Source organism: Notamacropus eugenii, chromosome 1 (genome assembly GCF_028372415.1).
Source record: "Notamacropus eugenii isolate mMacEug1 chromosome 1, mMacEug1.pri_v2, whole genome shotgun sequence".
Taxonomy (NCBI): Eukaryota; Metazoa; Chordata; class Mammalia; order Diprotodontia; family Macropodidae; genus Notamacropus; species Notamacropus eugenii.
The window spans coordinates 344,073,920-344,092,073 of record NC_092872.1 but is presented as its reverse complement, the minus strand read 5'-3'; the positions used below and the strand labels follow the sequence as shown (position 1 = coordinate 344,092,073).

General features: G+C 37.8%; 1 pseudogene; it reads right to left on the bottom strand.

Moving 5' to 3' along the window:
• Positions 1-16,126: 16,126 nt before the first annotated feature.
• Positions 16,127-16,446, bottom strand: LOC140525756 (mitochondrial pyruvate carrier 1 pseudogene; annotated as a pseudogene).
• Positions 16,447-18,154: the final 1,708 nt, after the last annotated feature.

The window sequence follows — 18,154 nt, the reverse complement described above, 5'->3', positions numbered from 1 at the left end:
CTCTTTCTCTTCTTCCTCCTCTTCTTCACCTCTTCTTTGGAAGCATCCTTTACTCTGTTTCTCCTTTATGATACCTTGCCTGTCATGTTTGACAGCCTGCCCCCACCCACTGTGCACCTCTCTCCATTGTTCTTTGAATGATTTTCACCTTCAATTTTTCAGAGGTTGTAGTGTCCCATGACTCCTAACTATATGTCACTGAAAGAATGCTAAAAAGGTGAGATAAAAGCTTAGTGAACCCAGAAATGCTGGCGCATAAAGGTCTTATAGGTATTGCCAAGAGTGACAAGTCATTACTAACATAAGCTGCATCCCTTTGACAAGAAGAGAGTGATGGGACCAGTGTTTCCCTGATGTAGCTTCTTTCTTTCCACTCATAAAATAAAGAGGCTTTACCTAAAAGAAAGAAAAGTTGCCCTGAGATCTGATTATCCTCAGTTTCCTTGACATCACTTCCTTGGGTATAAAAAATTATGCCATAGCATTGATTGAGGTTTTATAAGGAGATGTCAATGAAACATGATGAATTTAAGATCCTCAAGACATGGGGGAGATAAACTAGGTAGAAATAAACAGGGATAGGGACTGCACCCATCAGGATCTAATTGCTGTAAGAAACATCTGGAGGAGGAAATTCCTTCAGCAACATATAATCATAGAGAATTTCCTACTTCATTGAGAGGTTAAGTCACTTATCCAAGGTCACACAGCCAGTATGTGTCTGAGGCACATCTTGAACAGCCTGAGAATAATTATGAAGTGAGCACAGGGGGCTTACCAAGGAGTGATCCCATCAGGGTGTGGTTCCAGGAAATCCTTCCTAGAGAAATCCTTGGGCTCAGGGAAGGACTGCTTACTTCCCACTATTTTTTTTCATTTCTCTACCTTTGCTGGTTCTGTTTCTATGGAAATTCTCTGTGTGTGTAAAAATGGTTTGTTCTATATCCAAAAGATGGGGGTGGGGAGGTTTGCCCAGAGCAAGCAGGGAGATTCCAGATTATCTGCAGCAGGCTTAGGTTGACAAGACATCATGCTCACAAATGGAGCCCAGGTCTGTCCACATCTGAGGGTGTGGAGGAAGAATGACACATCACTGAAAAGTCAGACTACTTGCTCTCTGTTTCCCCAAGGAGTTTCCCTCAATCCTATTAAGATGGGTGTGGAGAAAGGAAATGGCATCTATTGAGACCAAGGTCCCATGGAAAAGCATAAGATGGAACTTTAATGACCACTCTTAAGAATCCCCCCTGCTTGGTGCAATCCCACCTTGCTTGGGTGTGGGTAGGAATGTTTCCAGGGGTTACATGTTTCTGGTTTATAGACCCTGTCCTTCTTGCTCAAGGCTCCAGCTATAGAGTCCTGGGGCCAAGGTCTCCAGTTTGTCTTATTCTTCCATATGGCAGTGATGGGCTATGACTAGCATCAAGTCCACAATGTGGGCCTTGTTGAGTGCACATTAGTGAAATCAGGGTTGTAAGTGCAGTCAGTCTCTGAAATAGCAGAGGTTCCTGAGCCATACTGAGGACACATATTCTAGGAGGGAAGTATGTCAATATACTCCTTGATCTGGAGAGGCAAAATACCATGTATCATAGAGAAATTAAGTTGAGACGAGCTAATAGGCTCCCCCAAAGTGGGAGAGTAATGGTAGATGTAAAAGATATTTGTAGGCATAGAATTCAGGTGATGAAGCAGCAGGGGCAGTGAAGAGCCAGAACATGTACTTTGTATTCAAAGGAATCAGAGAATTTGAGTTTAAATTTCATATCAAACATCTGTGAGACCGTCAACAAATTGTTTAATCTCCCTAGGATTCAGTTTCCTCCTAAAATGAGGAGGTTGGACTAGTTGTCCTCTGAGATTCTTCCAGCTTTAGGGCTGTGAAGCTATGATCCATGAGGAAGAGACACACGTCCATGACAAATCTGATGGCATCAGACTGGGTGACAGAGAATGATGATGCTTTAGCTATGGGTGTTAGAACTGGGAAAGAAAGCTGGCTTGAGGGGGAAGATGCTGAATTCAACTTGAATTGAGGTAGTAGTAGGATATACAGGTAGAAGGCAACTGGAAATACAGAATGTATTTCCTGGGTTCTATCTGTGGTCATGAAGTCTTGCCAGCTCAGGTCTGCTACAGATAATTTTGAATCTCCCAGATGATCATGGTAACTGTCTCCCAGCCCTCCAGTCCTAACCTCTTATGGGTGCAGAACAAGCCATTTTTATGTATGTTGATTTCCAGTGGATCTAGCTTAGGCAGTGAAGCAGAAAAGAGAGTATGTTTCCTGGAGCCTAAGGAGTTCTTCAGGAAATCTTTCCTAGAACCACACTCTTATGGAATCACTTCCTTGTGAGCCTTCTGTGCTCACTGCACACTTATTTTTACATGATCTGGCTCCTCATATATGAAAGGATGCTCACATAAGAAGTCAGGGTTAGAGATAGAGATTTTGTGGTCATCTGAATAGAGGTGATAATGGAAGCCATGGCATTAAAGGAAATTTCCAAGGAAGAAACTATAGAGAAAGAAAGAAAGAAGGTCAAAGAGAGAATCTTGGGAAACAATTACAGTTTGGGGAAAGGAAGAAGTGGGGAAACAATTGATGGAAATGTAGGGTGGTAGTCAGAGAAGTAGGAGGAAAACCACAAAAACCTAGTCATGGAAGCCCACAGAGGACTTTTCAGGAGGAAGAGGTTATCTGTGTGAAATGCTACAGGAAGGTCAAGAAAGATAGCTAAGAAAATAACTTGATGAAAAGAAATTTCTTAAGGACCCTTGGGAAGGCAGTTTTAGTGGATGCTGAAATATCTGAATTGCTGGCAGTTAAATGAGTGGAAAGAAAATGGAGGTGTAGGTGATTTTTTGGAAGCAAATCAGAGGCAAAGCAAAACTGTGTGCTCAAGGATGTATCAGAATACAAGGAAGACTTCTTTTCTCAAATGAAAGAGTCATGAAACTAGTTGATTTTGGACCTTCAGTGAAGTAAATACGTACAAGCCCTCCTAAAAAAATTGTGCTAGACTCACAATTTCATTGGTACAGGGAACTATATGAGTTCAAATGAGCAAACTCCCTGTACCAATGCAGATTTGCAATTGCTTTGAGATTCCATGGTCTTAGAGAGCTAGCTGCCTTGTGCAGACTTTCAGATTTGTTCAAGGTCATACAACCAGTATCTATCAAAAATAGGACTTCAATGCAGCCTTCCATATTCTGAGGCCAACTCGATCTATTATACATATTGCCCCTCCTAAAGAGAATAAATCACTATAAAACAACCCTCTGTAGACAGGAAATTATAAATTTTGATCATTTGAGGATACTCAAAGAAGAAGAATTTTCAGGAGGCTTTACCTTAATGTTTAGGGAAATTTGTCCCAGCCACACCAGAAAGAGCCAAGAAAACAGACTTCTTTCTTTTATGTAGGGATACTGAGGCCTTCGTTGACCAGAAACACAGCACTAATACACTTAGCCTTTTCTATTGACAGGTATATACAATAGTCAGGGATTCAGGCTGGGTCACTGGAGCCCTAGGGGCTGGGGGAGGGGAGAGGAGAAGGCAATGGAGAAACAGCAGGAAAGCTGTGGACACTCAAGGGGTCCCTAAAGTTATGGAGTCTGGCCTCAGACACTTATCAGCTGTGTGGTCCTGGGCAAGTTAGTTAACTCTCTTTGCCTCAGTTTCCTCATCTGTAAAATGAACTGGAGAAGGAAATGACAAACCACTCCAGTACCTTTGCCAAGAAAACCCCAAAATAGGGGTCACAGAGAGTCAGACATAGCTGAAACTACTGAACAGCAAAATAGAAGTGAGAAAACTTTAGAAATGTGAGTTTTCTCCTAAATATCTCCTCTTTTCTTGGTATCTCCTCAGGGTCCTCATAGAAATCTGATGGAGAAGGAAGACTATAAAGGAGATATTTTGGGAGCAGCAGGCTTCTTTCCCCTGAGTGTGGGACCAGACCTGCCCTCTGGCTTTTAGAAGGGGGAAATTCCTTCCCACTCCCAAACGTTTGAAGTGACAATGGTTAACACTGAATTCTTTTACTATTGTTGTTGACATAGTCATAGGCTTTCTTTCCATGTTTGGAAGGGAAAACTGTGGCTAGGCAGAGTCCCTGCTTGTCCCAGCTGAGATCTTCAGAGCCAGGCTATCTGGAATCAGACTTCTAAATTGTCCAGAACAGAATCAGAGTGAAATAGCATCATTCATTAACTTAACTTGGGAAATAATATCTGGTGATCCTTTAGGAGAAGCTCTAAGGAGAAAACAGAGAGACCATGTTCAGATAGTATGACAGTTTGGAGAAGTAATCCAGAGCCATGGTCTGATGGGAAGCAAAAATAACCAGTCAGTTCAGGAAGAAAGAAGAGAAAAACAATAGCCACAGTCATCAGTTTAGTGAAGAAAATAATCCTTCACCATCAGATGTTGGTTTGGTTCCTACTGTGTAGCAAAGTTCTGGGGGAATTTTTGTGTCTCAAAAAGAAAACCAAGTAATACTTTTCACTGCTTTATGTGGTCCTAATAAGCAGAAAGATGGTTAACAGTCATGCATTTTGGGGGAGTTTGGCAGGAAAGCAGGCCTTGGACTTCCCTTTCGAATATCCAGAAAGATACAGAGATAACACTAATAACTGATATTAATACTGTACTTCAAAGTTTACAAAGAATGTTGCCTTATTCTCATTTATGTCTTATGACTCACCTTAGCCCCCTATTACCCCAGGCCTCTTTACTGTCCTCGAATCCCCCTTTTCTTCTGTCTCCCTCCCACATCCCTCTTTCTTCTCCCCCTCCCTCCCTGCTCCCCCAGGCCCTTGCATTATCCTTCCCCTTCCTTCTCCTTGTGGCACCCCATTCTCCCTAGTCCCCTTCCTTTCCTCTGGTTCCCCCTTTCTTCTTTATGTATCACCATTCCCCCTAGGCCCCCGTACTGTCCTTGGGCTCTCCTCTCCTCTCCTTATGACCTCCCATTCCCCCTAGTTCCCTCTACTGTTCTCTGGTTCCCCTTTCCTCTCTGTGGCTCCCTTATTCCCCCACTAGGTATTAGAGGTACTACAGGCATCATTAATTCCATTGTACATACCATGAAGTGAATGTTCAGAGATTAAGTGCCTTGTCCATGGCTAGTTAATGCCAGAGGCAGGATCTGAACCCAAGTATTTCTGATTCTCATTGTGCCACGTGGCCTCTCATTGGATCTAGAGCTGAATGGATCATAGGATCATACATTAATACTGGAGGTTACCCGAGAGGTTACTTAGTCTAAATACTTAATTTTAGAGAAGAGGAAAATGAGACCCAGAGGAATTATGACTTCCCATCATCCCAGAGATAGCAAATGTCAATATAAGAATTAGAACTCAGCTCTTCAGATTCCAAATGTAGTAGTCTTTTCACTGTGACCCCTCCAGCTCTGCCACATAATTTTATAGATGAGTAAACTCTGACCCAGACAGGGGAAGGGACTTGCCCAAGATCACTTAATCCTCATGGTCAGTTTCATTTATAAAATGAGACACATAATTTCTGAGGTTTGGAGAAACCTAATTTCTCTTATAGAGAAAGTGACCCTGGTGGATTTATTTGTTTTTAAATTAGAAAATTGAGTTTTGGGGTAGAGAAAGGGATTTAGGCTAGAGAATCTGAGCCAAGTTTTTGAAGAAGACTGTGCTTTACATGTTAGGAATCTCTCTATTCTTCCCTCAGGGGGTTTACTTTTTCCTTGAAGATGACAGAAAGAGAAAGGAGGGGGGAAGGGGAAGTTTTCAATTAATCATTTCAAAGATTAAAAGACCAGCATTTTGACAGAGATACTATCAGAAGGAGGCAACAAGAAATTTAGAGTAACTGCTGTTCATCAGAAACCACAGTAAAAAATAACTTAAGGAAAAAAAAAAGGTGATTATTTCCTGGCAGCTGTGCCCTTGCAAAGGGACAAATTGGTCAGAAATTTCTTCCCATGTCCTGAGAGGCAGCTCTGTCGTGACCACTCAGGGCTTGGGCAATGGGAGCCTGCCTTAATTGAAAAGAGTCAGAAGAAAATCCTCCCTATCTTGGAGTCTCAATTGCCTGATGAGAGGCAGCTTAAGGAAAATAGAACACTCATTTACTATGTGACATAAGAAAAATTCCTTCCCTGTCCTGGGGCTAAGTTTTCTCTTCTGTCAAATGAAGAGGTTTTTAGGCTGGAGTCTGTGAGATAGATAGATAGATTTAGATATCGATATATATAGATATCTATTTCAATATAATTGGTCTCCTTTGCAATCCTATGTATTATATTTAATGAATTTAAAACATTCATTGAGGAGTCCCTGGTCTTCACCAAGCTGCCAAACTGTCACCTATATATCTGCTTCCTATGATTTCCCTTCATAAACTACTTATCAGATAAATTGGGTTACTAGTTAGTTGTTCCCTGAACTTAATACTCCCATTTCCTGCTTCCATGCATTCACATAAATCATTCACTGTATCTGGAAAGAACTCCTTCATCTCCACCTGTCAGGATCCTTGTCCTGCTTCAAGGACAGACTCAGATGCCACTTCCTTCTGGTTCTTCTCAATTATTTCTGCTCTCTGCCTTCTCAGTGTTCCTTATACTAGTCTTAATTCTGTTTAGCACTTAAACTCACTGTAAAGTGGATATGTTTAATTAATTAATATCTTTGTATCCTCAGTACCTTGCTTAAGTAGGAATTTAATAAATGCTTGTTGAGTTTCACTGAATACACACACTCACACACTCTCTTCAATGCCTGGAGTAGTATGACAATACTTAATGCAGATGCAGAGAGATTAAGCTTCTACTAAACTTGCAAGTATTTGAAAGGCAAGCATAGTTTCTTCAATAATAGATCATTCTAGATTAATCTCATTTCCTTTGCCTGGGCAATGTGATTAGATTGGTAGCTTCAAGAATGTCATGGACAAAGTATCTATCAACTTTAGCAAGGCACTTGAAGGTCTTTCATCCTATCCCTATGGAAAATATGGAGAAATGTAGGCTAGATGAAGGTACAGTTAGACAAAAATCAAAACTGTCAGTGACTGAAGCTTAAGGGCAATCATTAATGGGTCATTCTTAACTTAGAAAGATGTCTCTCCTAGAGTGCTCTGGAAATCTCTTCTTGGTTCTGCATTCTTTGTCATTTTTATCAATAATTTTTATGAAGCCATAGAAGGCATGCTTGTGAAACCATTGTAAACTCTGAGGCATCCTTATCTTAATTCATGATGGTTGAGCCAAGTTCCTCAGATATATTTCTCACGAATTTAAGAGTATCTCTTGAGGATTTGGGGTGGTTCTCCTGTAATGCCAATGGCTTGAACCTCTACTGGTGTGCCTTGTCCCAAAATTATAAATTGATAATTTGGTTAGCCAGTCTTAAATAGCTCTTAGAAAGAAGCATTTGTCAAGGGAATACAGTAAAGGCAATTGTTTAGAAAACATCCACTCACAAGTCTGTGGCAAACTTTTCCACAATTACATTCACAGTCCTGGGGAAAATGGTCTCAAACTTTGAGGGTACATAGGGCAAAGAGGTAATTCACAGAGCCTCTTTAAGGGAGATCCTTTTCTCACATTCTTGGCATGCTACAAAGGTTCCTGCTAAGTAACATGAATCTATGCCCTTGCATTCCAAAGCAGACACTGCTGCCAGCTTTTGATGAACTGGAGGAATGATGCTAAAATGTTAATGGGAAAATGGGAAATTCCAATTCCTCTGGATCCTTTGAAGCTCACAAAGTCATCCTCTGACTAAACCAAGGGAAGGGAAGACGGGAGAAAACTTATGTGAGGCTTCTTTTCCTCTTCCCCCTAAGGGGTTCCTTCTCAACAGGATTACTGCTATGCCATACTTGCTCCAACTTTTGGAATTATTCCAGTTTACTGGAATTACTGGAATTACAATTACTCCAGCCTCTAGAGTGTCGACAAGTTTCCTTGGCTTATCCAAATATCATTCTTATGCAATATAACTGCAATTTGAAAGACTTTTTGTGCTTAGTCTATGCCTGATTGAACATATTATTTTCAAGTGGAATGGAGTGACTTGATTGATTTACTCAATCAGCTCATTCTTAACATTTGTCAGATTTGAAATATGAAGATGACACAAAGCTGGGAGGGATAGATAATGTTTGATGACAAAGTCAAGGTCCAAAAAGATCTCAATAGGCTAACATGTTTTATTCTTGGATTGGGGGAATTGAGTTCATAAGTCTTTCTGAGAGGCATGGCTAAATAACACCTGCAGTGAAAAAGAAAACAATTCAGACAATCAAGTTGAGTTAAAAGAATAATGTCTAGAACAGGGGAGGTGATCATTCCACTCTATTTTTTCCCCTGATCAGACTATATCTGGATACTGTGTTTAGTTCTAGGTGCCATCTTTTAGGAAGGACATAAGAAAGAGCATGTCCACATTAAAGGTAGCCAGGCTAGTGAGGGAACTAGAGACCATGTTACATGACAATTGGTTGAAGAAACTAGAGATACTTAATCTAAAGAAGAAAAATCTTGGTAGGAAAGAAAGGGAGTGAGGTAGGTATTATAATTATCTTTAAATATTTGAAAGGCTGTCATATGGGTTTGTTCTGCTTTCTACAGAGGCAAGACCTAGGAACAAGAATGGTAAATTGCAGAGAGGCAAATTTAGGCTTTACATAAGGAAATGGATAATTTATATAAGGAAAAACTTCCCAACAATTAAAGCCATCCCAAAGTGCAATGGGCTGCTTGGGTTCCCTTTCACTCAATTACTTCAAGCAATGGCTAGATGGTCATTTTCTGGGGATGCTCTAGAGGAGATTCTCTATCAGTTATTTGTTGGGTCCTCTGAGGGCCTTTCCAACTTTGTAGTGCTGTAGTTCTGTCTTTTGAATCTGAGGAAGCAGGACCATGAAAGGTTAAGGGCTCCCTATTTCCTAACAATAAAAAATATAAAAGGGGACCCTTACACAGCAACTGCTCACACACACACACACACACACACGCACACACACACACACACGAGCCAAAGTATCCTCTTTCTTACACAGCAGGAAACCTAGCAGAACAGTGTGTAAATGTCATATACCAGTGACGTTACAATGAGTCAAGTCAGAATGAGTTCTCAGATTTCCAGCCCAGAGATCTCTCCACTAAACCTTTTTGTTAAATTTAGGCTGTATATTGATACATTTCTTTTCTTTTCTTTTTTTCAGATAAAAAACCCATCATAAGACAAAAACTGTTGGGAAAACTAGAAAGTAGTCTGGCAGAAACCAAGCATAGCCTAACATCTCACACTGTGTACCATGGTAAGCTCAAAGTGGGTTCACGATTTAGACATGAAGGACAATTATCATAAGCAAGTTAAGACAGTATATAAAAAATTACCTGTCAGATCTATGGACAGGAGACAGGTCACTGGAGGTAAAATAGATAATTTTTATTAAAAAAAGTTTTTGCACAAACAAAACTAATGCAGTCAAAATTAGAAAAAAAGCAGGAGACGGATGGGTAAAACTTGTGGCAAGTTTCTCTGATGAAAGTTTCATTTCTCAAAAATTTAGAAATGGGGCCAAATTTATAAAAATGAGTCATTCTCCAATTGATAAAAAGTCAAAGGATATAAATAAACAGCTTTCAGCAGAAAAACTCAAAGCTGTTAATAATCATGAAAAAATGTTCTAAATCACTAATAGAGAAACAAATTAAAACCATTCAGAGGCATCACCTCAAATCAATGATATGACAGAAAATGAAAATGACAAATGCTGGAAGGGATGTGGGAAAGTAGATACACTAATGTACTGTTGGTGGAGCTATGAACTAGTCCAACCATTCTGGAGAACAATTTGGAGCTTTGCCCGAAAGTCTATAAAACTGGGAATACCCTTTGACCCAGCAATTCTACTACTAGGTCTATATTCCGAAGGAAATCAAAGAAAAAGGGAAAGGATGCATACATACAAAAAATTTATGGCAGTTCTTTTTGTGGTGTCCAAAAATTAGAAACTGAGAGAATGTTTATCAATTGGGGAATAGCTAAAAAAAAGTTACAGTATATTAGTGTAATTGAATATTATTGTATTGTAAAAAATGACCAAGGGGATGGTTTAAAAAAATCTATAAAGACATATATGAGCTGATGCAAAGTAAAATGAGCAGAACCAGAAGAATATGTACACAGTAATGTTGTAAAGATAATTAACTGTGAATCTGGTCAATATTAGGATCCACCAGAACTCCACCTCTGGATAGAGAACTGATGGACTCAGAGCATAGATGGAAGGCTTTGTTTTTCATTTCTTTATTATTTTTGCCTTTTTTTGAGGTGGGGGGCATGATTAATATAAAGATGTTTTCTATGATTTCATATGTACAATGGGAACAGTATTTCTTGCCTTCTTAATAGGCAGGGGAAGGAGGGAGAGAATTTGGAAACAAAAATAATAATTCAAAATCTTTTTTCTTTTGTTTTTATATCATCATTATTTCCAAATATTTCTTTGACATCATCTACTCAGCAAGCCATTTTTCTAGTAATAAATATCAAAAAAGAAAAAGGAAAAAATGTTCAGTAAAAATCAAGCAACACATTCATTGTATCTGGAAATATACAGTTTTCAATATTCCATCTCCATAGCCTAAAATTAAGCAAGAGTTTTCAAGTCTTTCCTAGAATCAAGTTTTGTCATTATAATTACATAGCATTCATTTTTATTTTATTTTTCTGGATTTCTACATTGTAGCCAGTGTGTAAACCTCCATAAAATTACAAAAAAAAGGGATCATTTTGTTTCATCTTCACCTATGCTCATTTCCTCAATTTCTTTTTCTTGACATACTGTTATAGCTAGTATTTTTAGAAGCATATCAAGTGCAGTGGTATTAACGAACATCTTTGTTTTACCCATGGTCTTATTGGAAAGGTCTATAATTTATTCTCATTATGTAAGTGCTGGCTCTTTGTTGCCGATAGATATTTTTATCATGTTGAGAGAAGAATTTTTCCTGTTTTCTTCCATTTTAACTAGAAATGGATGTTGTATCTTGTCAAGGGCCTTTTCTGCATTGACTACTATAATCATATGATTATTGCTATTCTTATTATTAATATGATATATTATGTTAATAGTTTCACCAATATCGAATCAACTTTGTATATTCTCCTTAATAATATTTTATTTAAAATTTTTTGCGTCAATATTCATCACATATATTGACCTATAGCTTTCTTTCACTGTTTTGACTGACCCAGGTTTGAATATCAAGGCCACATTTTTTTTATAGAAAGAATTTGGTGTGACCCATTCTTTTCCTGTATTTTCAAATAGCTTGTATAATAATGGCATTAATTTTTCTTTGAATGTTTGACGGAATTTTTTTAAGTCCATCTGACTTTAAGGTTACTTTTTTTGGAGGGGTTGCAAAAACTCATTTATAGATTATCTAATTTCTTTTCTTTTCGTCAGAGGTGAGTAGAAAGTTTAAAATAAACAAAGAAGACAAGAGAAAAAAATGTACAGCTGGACAGTCATGAGAGACTAAATAAAGAAGAAGTATTTATATTCTAATAACACTCTAGTACTTAGCATAGTACCAGGAACGTAGTAAGCACTTAATAAATAAATGGTTTTTTTGACTCACATAAAATATGATGCAAGTATCTCCACAGAATCTTAGTATCATCAGAAAATTCAAATTAGAGTGGAGGCATGGAAGTGGTTTTATTATGTTTTGGTCATAATGTGTGTAAATAGACTATATAAACAAGAAAGGGTGGAGGGAATGAATACTTGAGGCTTACTTTCATTTGAACTGGTCAAAAAGAGGGAAGAAGATATATATACAGCTGGATAAATACATTTCACTCAAGCAGAAACTGGAAGGGAAAGAGAAGGAAAAAGAGGAAATCGAGAGAGAGAGAGAGAGAGAGAGAGAGAGAGAGAGAGAGAGAGAGAGAGAGAGAGAGAGAGAGAGAGAGAGAGATTAAAGGAGAGATTAGTTTTAAAAGCAAAACAAACTCAAAGAAGTTGAACTTTGATCTCTTTGGGATTAAGACCTAATAATGATATGGTTGGGTCAAAGACTATGGGCAATTTGGTAGCGTTTTGGGCATGGTTCCAAATTGCTTTCCAGAATAACCAGACCAAATTACAACACCTTTGACATCTGTCATTTCCACTTTTGTCATCCTGGCTAGTTGGATGAGAGTAAGGTGGAACCTCAAATTTATTTTAATTTGCCTTTCTCTGATTATTAGTGATTTAGAGCATTTTTTTTTATGTTGATAGCTTCAATTTCCTTTAAAAACTGCCTGTTTCTACCCTTTGACTTTTTATCTATTGAGGAATGACTTACTCTTATAAATTTGAATCAGCTCCTTATATATCCTGGAAATGAGATCTTTATTAGAGTAACTTATTGAAAAGATGCACCCACTTACTTACATTCTTTTTCATTTTTACTATGTTATATTTGATTGTGTAAAAGATATTTAATCACAATTGTTCATTTTTGCTTGTGTGACCTTCCATGTTTCTTATAGTGTCGTGATCTCTTTCCCTATTTGTAGGTCTGAAATATAAGTTCTTCTTTCTTTGTCCAATTTGTTTATGATAGGACTAACTCATGTGTGTATGTGTGTATATATATATATATATATATATATGCATATATATATATATATAAATTCTAATAAATATACATATTTTATATCTAGCTCATGTATCCATTTGGAACCAAGTTGTGTTTTTCTTTGAGACATTGTTTAAGGATATTTTGGAGTCATTCTCTTCTGGTTTTGCATCTCAGGTACCAATAATAATAGTTCTTTATAGCAGGATTCTTTTTTATTTTCTCATTCTTTCAGTTTAGCTTTCTGAACTTGTGGTATATGTCATTGCCAAGTTCTTTTCACTTTATGTGTGGTCTGTGCTTAGCATTGTTTTGTATTCTCTTGGGTGCTGATAAACTGTTATCAATGGTGTCTTTAAGCGTAATATAATTTCCTTTCTCTTTTAATTAGGTCTACATATAATACATAATTTAACAATATAATTATATATACTATACAGTTTAATAAAATACAATATATATAAACTAGAGATCATACAGATTATATGTACAATCTCTAATTTTTTAAAGCTCTCTATTTTAAATATATAATGTATATATAATTAGAGATTATATAATTTATATGTAAAAATTAGAGATTATATAGCTTATATATAGTCTCTAAATTTTTCTAAAGCTCTTTATGTAAGTATATTATATACATAATATCTTACATACTATGTGTATATACACATATGTGTGTGTATATATGTATATATATACATACATATATACACACACATATACAGTCTCTAAGTTTTCTACAGCTCTATTCAGATCCTTAACTTCTTCCATGTTTATCTTTTGGTTAGATCTGTCTAGGTCTGAAAAGATAACTTATGCATACATATGTTGATGAATATGTAGATAAATATCATTCATTATTTTCTTGCATTCCCTAGCTTTTAGGTACCTTCCTTTGGCTTCTTAGTTGTGGTAACATATCGTAGTTGCCTATAACAGGAGACTGAGACAGCCTGTCACCTTTTTGAGGGTCCTCTCTCATTCCATTACATATTTCACAAGACAAAAATCATTTAAAATATTATCCCTCTGCAATGCAGAAAATATTTATTGAACATTTGTTATGTGCAAGGCCTATGCTAAACACTGGTGGCAGAAAGGCAAAAATCATAGCATCCTTGCCCTTTAGGAGCTCAAATAACCCAGTGATGGGGGGGAGGGGTAATTAAACAGGCCATAAATAAATTACCAAACGAAAAACTCCAGTGCTAGATGGACTTACAATTGAATTTTGTCAAACATTCAAAGAAAAATCAATTCTGATAATGCATTATCTGTTTCTAATAATGAGGAAAGAAAGCACCCTTCCATTTTCTGTGATACAAATATAGTATAGTCTTTATATCCAAACCAGGGAGAGATAACAGAGAGGGGAAATAATAGGTCAATATCCCTAATGAATATATTTGCAAAATTTTAAATTAAAATATTATCAAGCAAGCCACAACAACATATTAAAAATATTATATACTATTATCTGGTTGGTTCTATACCAGGGATTGGACTTCTCACTCTCTCTCATTTCCCATATCCAATCTGTTGCCAAAGACTGTTGTTTTAACTTGCTACATCTACTGAATGTATGTATCCTCTTCTTTCCTCTGACAATGCTCCTACACTGGTACAGACCCTCATCACCTCACACCTGGATTATTGTAATGGTCTATCTCAAGTCTTTTTCCACTCCAATGCATCTTCCATTCAGACACTAAAATGATCTGATGACGTCATCTCCCCTATTCAGTAATTTCAATGACTTCTGCTGCCTATAGCATAAAAAAATGCTCTATTTGACAGTCAAAGCCCTTCATGACCTAGTTCCCTCCCCTCTTTCCAGTCTCCTTACCTTCTCTGAAACTTATGGAAGCTTCCCCAATTCCTCTTAATTCTAATACCTTCACTCTGTTAAGTATTTCCTTGGTTTGTACGATTTAAAAATCATGCAGGATTTTGTAATGTGCAAGTGACAGGAGAGGCTGCTAATGCAGATAATGAAATAAAAAGAAGTTCACAGGGTACCTGCAAAAAATAATAGATGAAGGTCCCTATTTACTGGAGCAAATCTTTAGGGTAGATGAAACCAGCTTATTTTGTCAAAGAATGCCATCTTGAATCTACATCTTGATGGAGGAAAAAAGCTATAATGGGGCACAAAACTTTGAAAAAATAAGATTACTCTTCTGTTTTGAGAGAATGTATCTGAGACTTGCAAATTAAATTCTGTTCTTATGCATCACTCAGAAAATCCCCAGAACATTGAAAAAAATCAGTAAGACAACACTTTGTTATTGTTTAGTGATCTTTGTAACCTTGTTATAGCATGGCAGGTCCTTCGGTTCTCCACTATCTCCCAAAGTCTGTTCAATCTCATGGTTATTGCTTTTATGAAACTATCTATCCATCTTATCCTCTGCCATTCCCTTCTCTTTGTACTGGGAACTTTGGAATTTGGCTACAATATTCCTAGGAGTTTTCTTTTGGGAATTTCTTTCAGGAGGTGACTGGTGGATTCCTTCAATTTCTATTTTATCCTCTGATTCTAGAACATCAGGGCAGTTTTCCTTGATAGTTTCTTGTCTACGCTCTTTTTTTGACCATGACTTTCAGGTAGTCCAATAAGTTTTAAACTATCTCTCCTGGATCTATTTTCCAGGTCAGTTGTTTTTTCTAATGAGATATTTCACATTTTCTTCTATTTTTTCATTCTTTTGGTTTTGCTTTATAATTTCTTGATTTCTCATAAAGTCATTAGCTTTCATTTGCTCCATTCTAATTTTTTAGAAATTACTTTCTTCAGTGAGCTTTTGGACCTCTTTTTCCATTTGACCAATGTTCCTTTCTAAGGCATTCTTCTCCTCATTGGCTTTTAGACATCTTTTGCCCTCTGGGTTATTTTTTAAGACTTTATTTTCTTCACCATTTTTTGGGTCACCTTTAGCAAGCTATTGACTTTTTTTTAATATTTCACTGATTTATTGAAATTAAGTTATAACATTCTGATTGTACATACTGCATGGAAGTTACACAGATAACTGTTTCAAAAAATTGCTTCACTGGAAATAAATTTTTTGTATGTGGTCAGCTACCACTAATTGACCTGTTACTATTACAGAACAAACCAAATTTTCTGTGTACCAAAGTGCTCAAAGTTATAAGCTTTATTCTCTTCAGTTTTTTATAAGATGAATTTCATGATCAAAGTTAATATACATATTATTAAAATTAAAACCATCACTAAGACCATTAAATTAGTTGCATAATTTGAATTATTCTTTAAAAAGAGAAAATACATTAAGCATTTGGAAGGCAGCAAAGAGTTATTTTAGGTGTTCTCAGCTCTTTCTTTCTAAAGAAATAATTTTGGCTAATGAAAAGACGTTGCTATCTTGCTTAGCAAGACCATGTGTGATGGAATCTGTGACTCAGCAGCTGTGGCTGGAAATGCTGTCCTTGCAGCAGATACAAGCCTCCTCCCATTATTATGCAGAGACTTTTTTACTCATTTTGTATTTGATGAGCCATCCTCCCTGGGTGAGCTGGGCTACTTCATTTGTGCCATGGCATGCAAGGAGGAGCCAGTTCCAAGACTGTACCTTGTAGGTGAATCTCACAAATGTTAAAGAATAACAACAATGGGCAAATGTCATTCTGCCACTAACGATCTCTGAGATTTCTTCATATCATTGATGGGGAGCCCCTGATTGGTTGCTGTTCCCCAAAAGGGTGTACTCATCAAGTAGTTTGAAAAATCCTTGTTCTGGACATAGTTAGCTGTTTTCCATACCAGGGTCCCCGCCATGGCTGCTGCTACCTTGGCTCTATGCCTATGACAACCCAGCCAACACAGTTCAGGCCCCATTGACTTGTTTTTCATGATTTTCCTGCATTACTCTCATTTCTCTCCCAAAATTTTCCTCTGCTTCTCTTACTTGATTTTCAAAATCCTTTTTGAGCTTTCCATGTTGAGGGCCAGGGTGGAGTGCAGTTGACAAGATCAGGATAGACCTTCAGGGAAACTGTTCTTTGAGACTGTGCTCATTATCATCCGGAATGACTCTCCAAGCCCCCCAGATGTTGCTGTCCCCATGAGACAAACAAGAGAATTACAGAAAACAAGGGATATGTAAAATGGATGCCCTCTAGGCTCACAGTCTTTAAGATAAGACTGATTAAATCACTGTGGCAGGAGACAAGCAAAATGTCACGTAGGCTTGCAGTTCCTGTCTATAAATACCCAGACCTACAGATCAATAAATGGAGTTGGTCTTTCTTCTCCCATCTCCTGTGTCTTTCTTCTTCACCACATCACCAGGCCATGAAGAGATGCAGACCGTACTCTACATTTCCATGGCCTGTGACTCATATTTTTCTTTTTTTTCATATTCTTGGATTTTCATATTTTTCTTGGAGGGTTTGGATGTAGGAGCTTTGACTTTGTTGTTTTCTTCTGGTTGTATATTTTGATCTTCCTTGTCACCAAAGTAAGATTCCATAGTCTGATTTTTTCCCCTTCTGTTTGCTCATTTTGCTAGGCAATTACTTGACTTCTTAGCTCTTTGTTAAAGGTAGGACTCTGTTTCCAGTGTGAAGAATGTATTGTCCCAGTCTTCAGGAATTTTGTGCAGCTGTTTTCAGAGATATTTCTAGGGATCTATAAAATTTTCAGTTCTTCCAAAGTGATATGATCAAAGGAGAGATGTTTACTCCTCTCTTGGCCTGTGCTCTGGTCTGTGAATGATCATAAGTACTCTTTTCTGCCTTGCAACTGTGAGGAAGATTCCCTCTCCAGGGCCATAAGCTCTACTACACCAGCACTCCTCCTTGCTCCAGAACCACCACCCAAGACTATGACCCAGATCCAAGCACAGGCAAAGAAAGAGAATCCTGCCTCAGTGCCAGCAAAGAAATCCCTGAAATCCCCCTCTGATCAGCCACTCAATCCTCCCACAATCTATGTATTGAGAGCTCTGGAAGCAGACATTCCTTCTGCCAATGCAGAAGCTACTCTGGGGGTGGGGCCAGACCAGGCTCTTCTCTCGGGCAAGTCCAACAGACTTTTTCTACTGACCTTCTAAGTTGTCTTTGGCATTTGTGGGTTTTGAAGTGTGGAATACACCACAGCTGCCAGTGACTCAGTGTCCTGAGGCCTTCCTCAGGTTTGCTAGGGTCTGGTCTATGGCCCATGCTGAACTGTGCTCTTCTCTCAGATTGGTGCAACAGACCTTTTCTGTCAACCTTCCAGGTTTTCTTGGGCTGGAAATTTGTTTCACTCTCTCATTTGTAGGTTTTGCTGCTCTAGAATTATTTACAGTCAATTTTACAGATATTTGAATGGGTTTGGGGGACACCTCAAGCAAGTCTGAGCAAGTCTGCCGTTGTGACGCCACTTCTCTAAATGTTGCTTCTTGATCCACATACAAATGATTTAGGAGACAAATAAATGATCTGTTATTCCCATCTCTTTGAGGACTTGCCACAATTTATTGTAATCCACTAAAAGGCTTTCA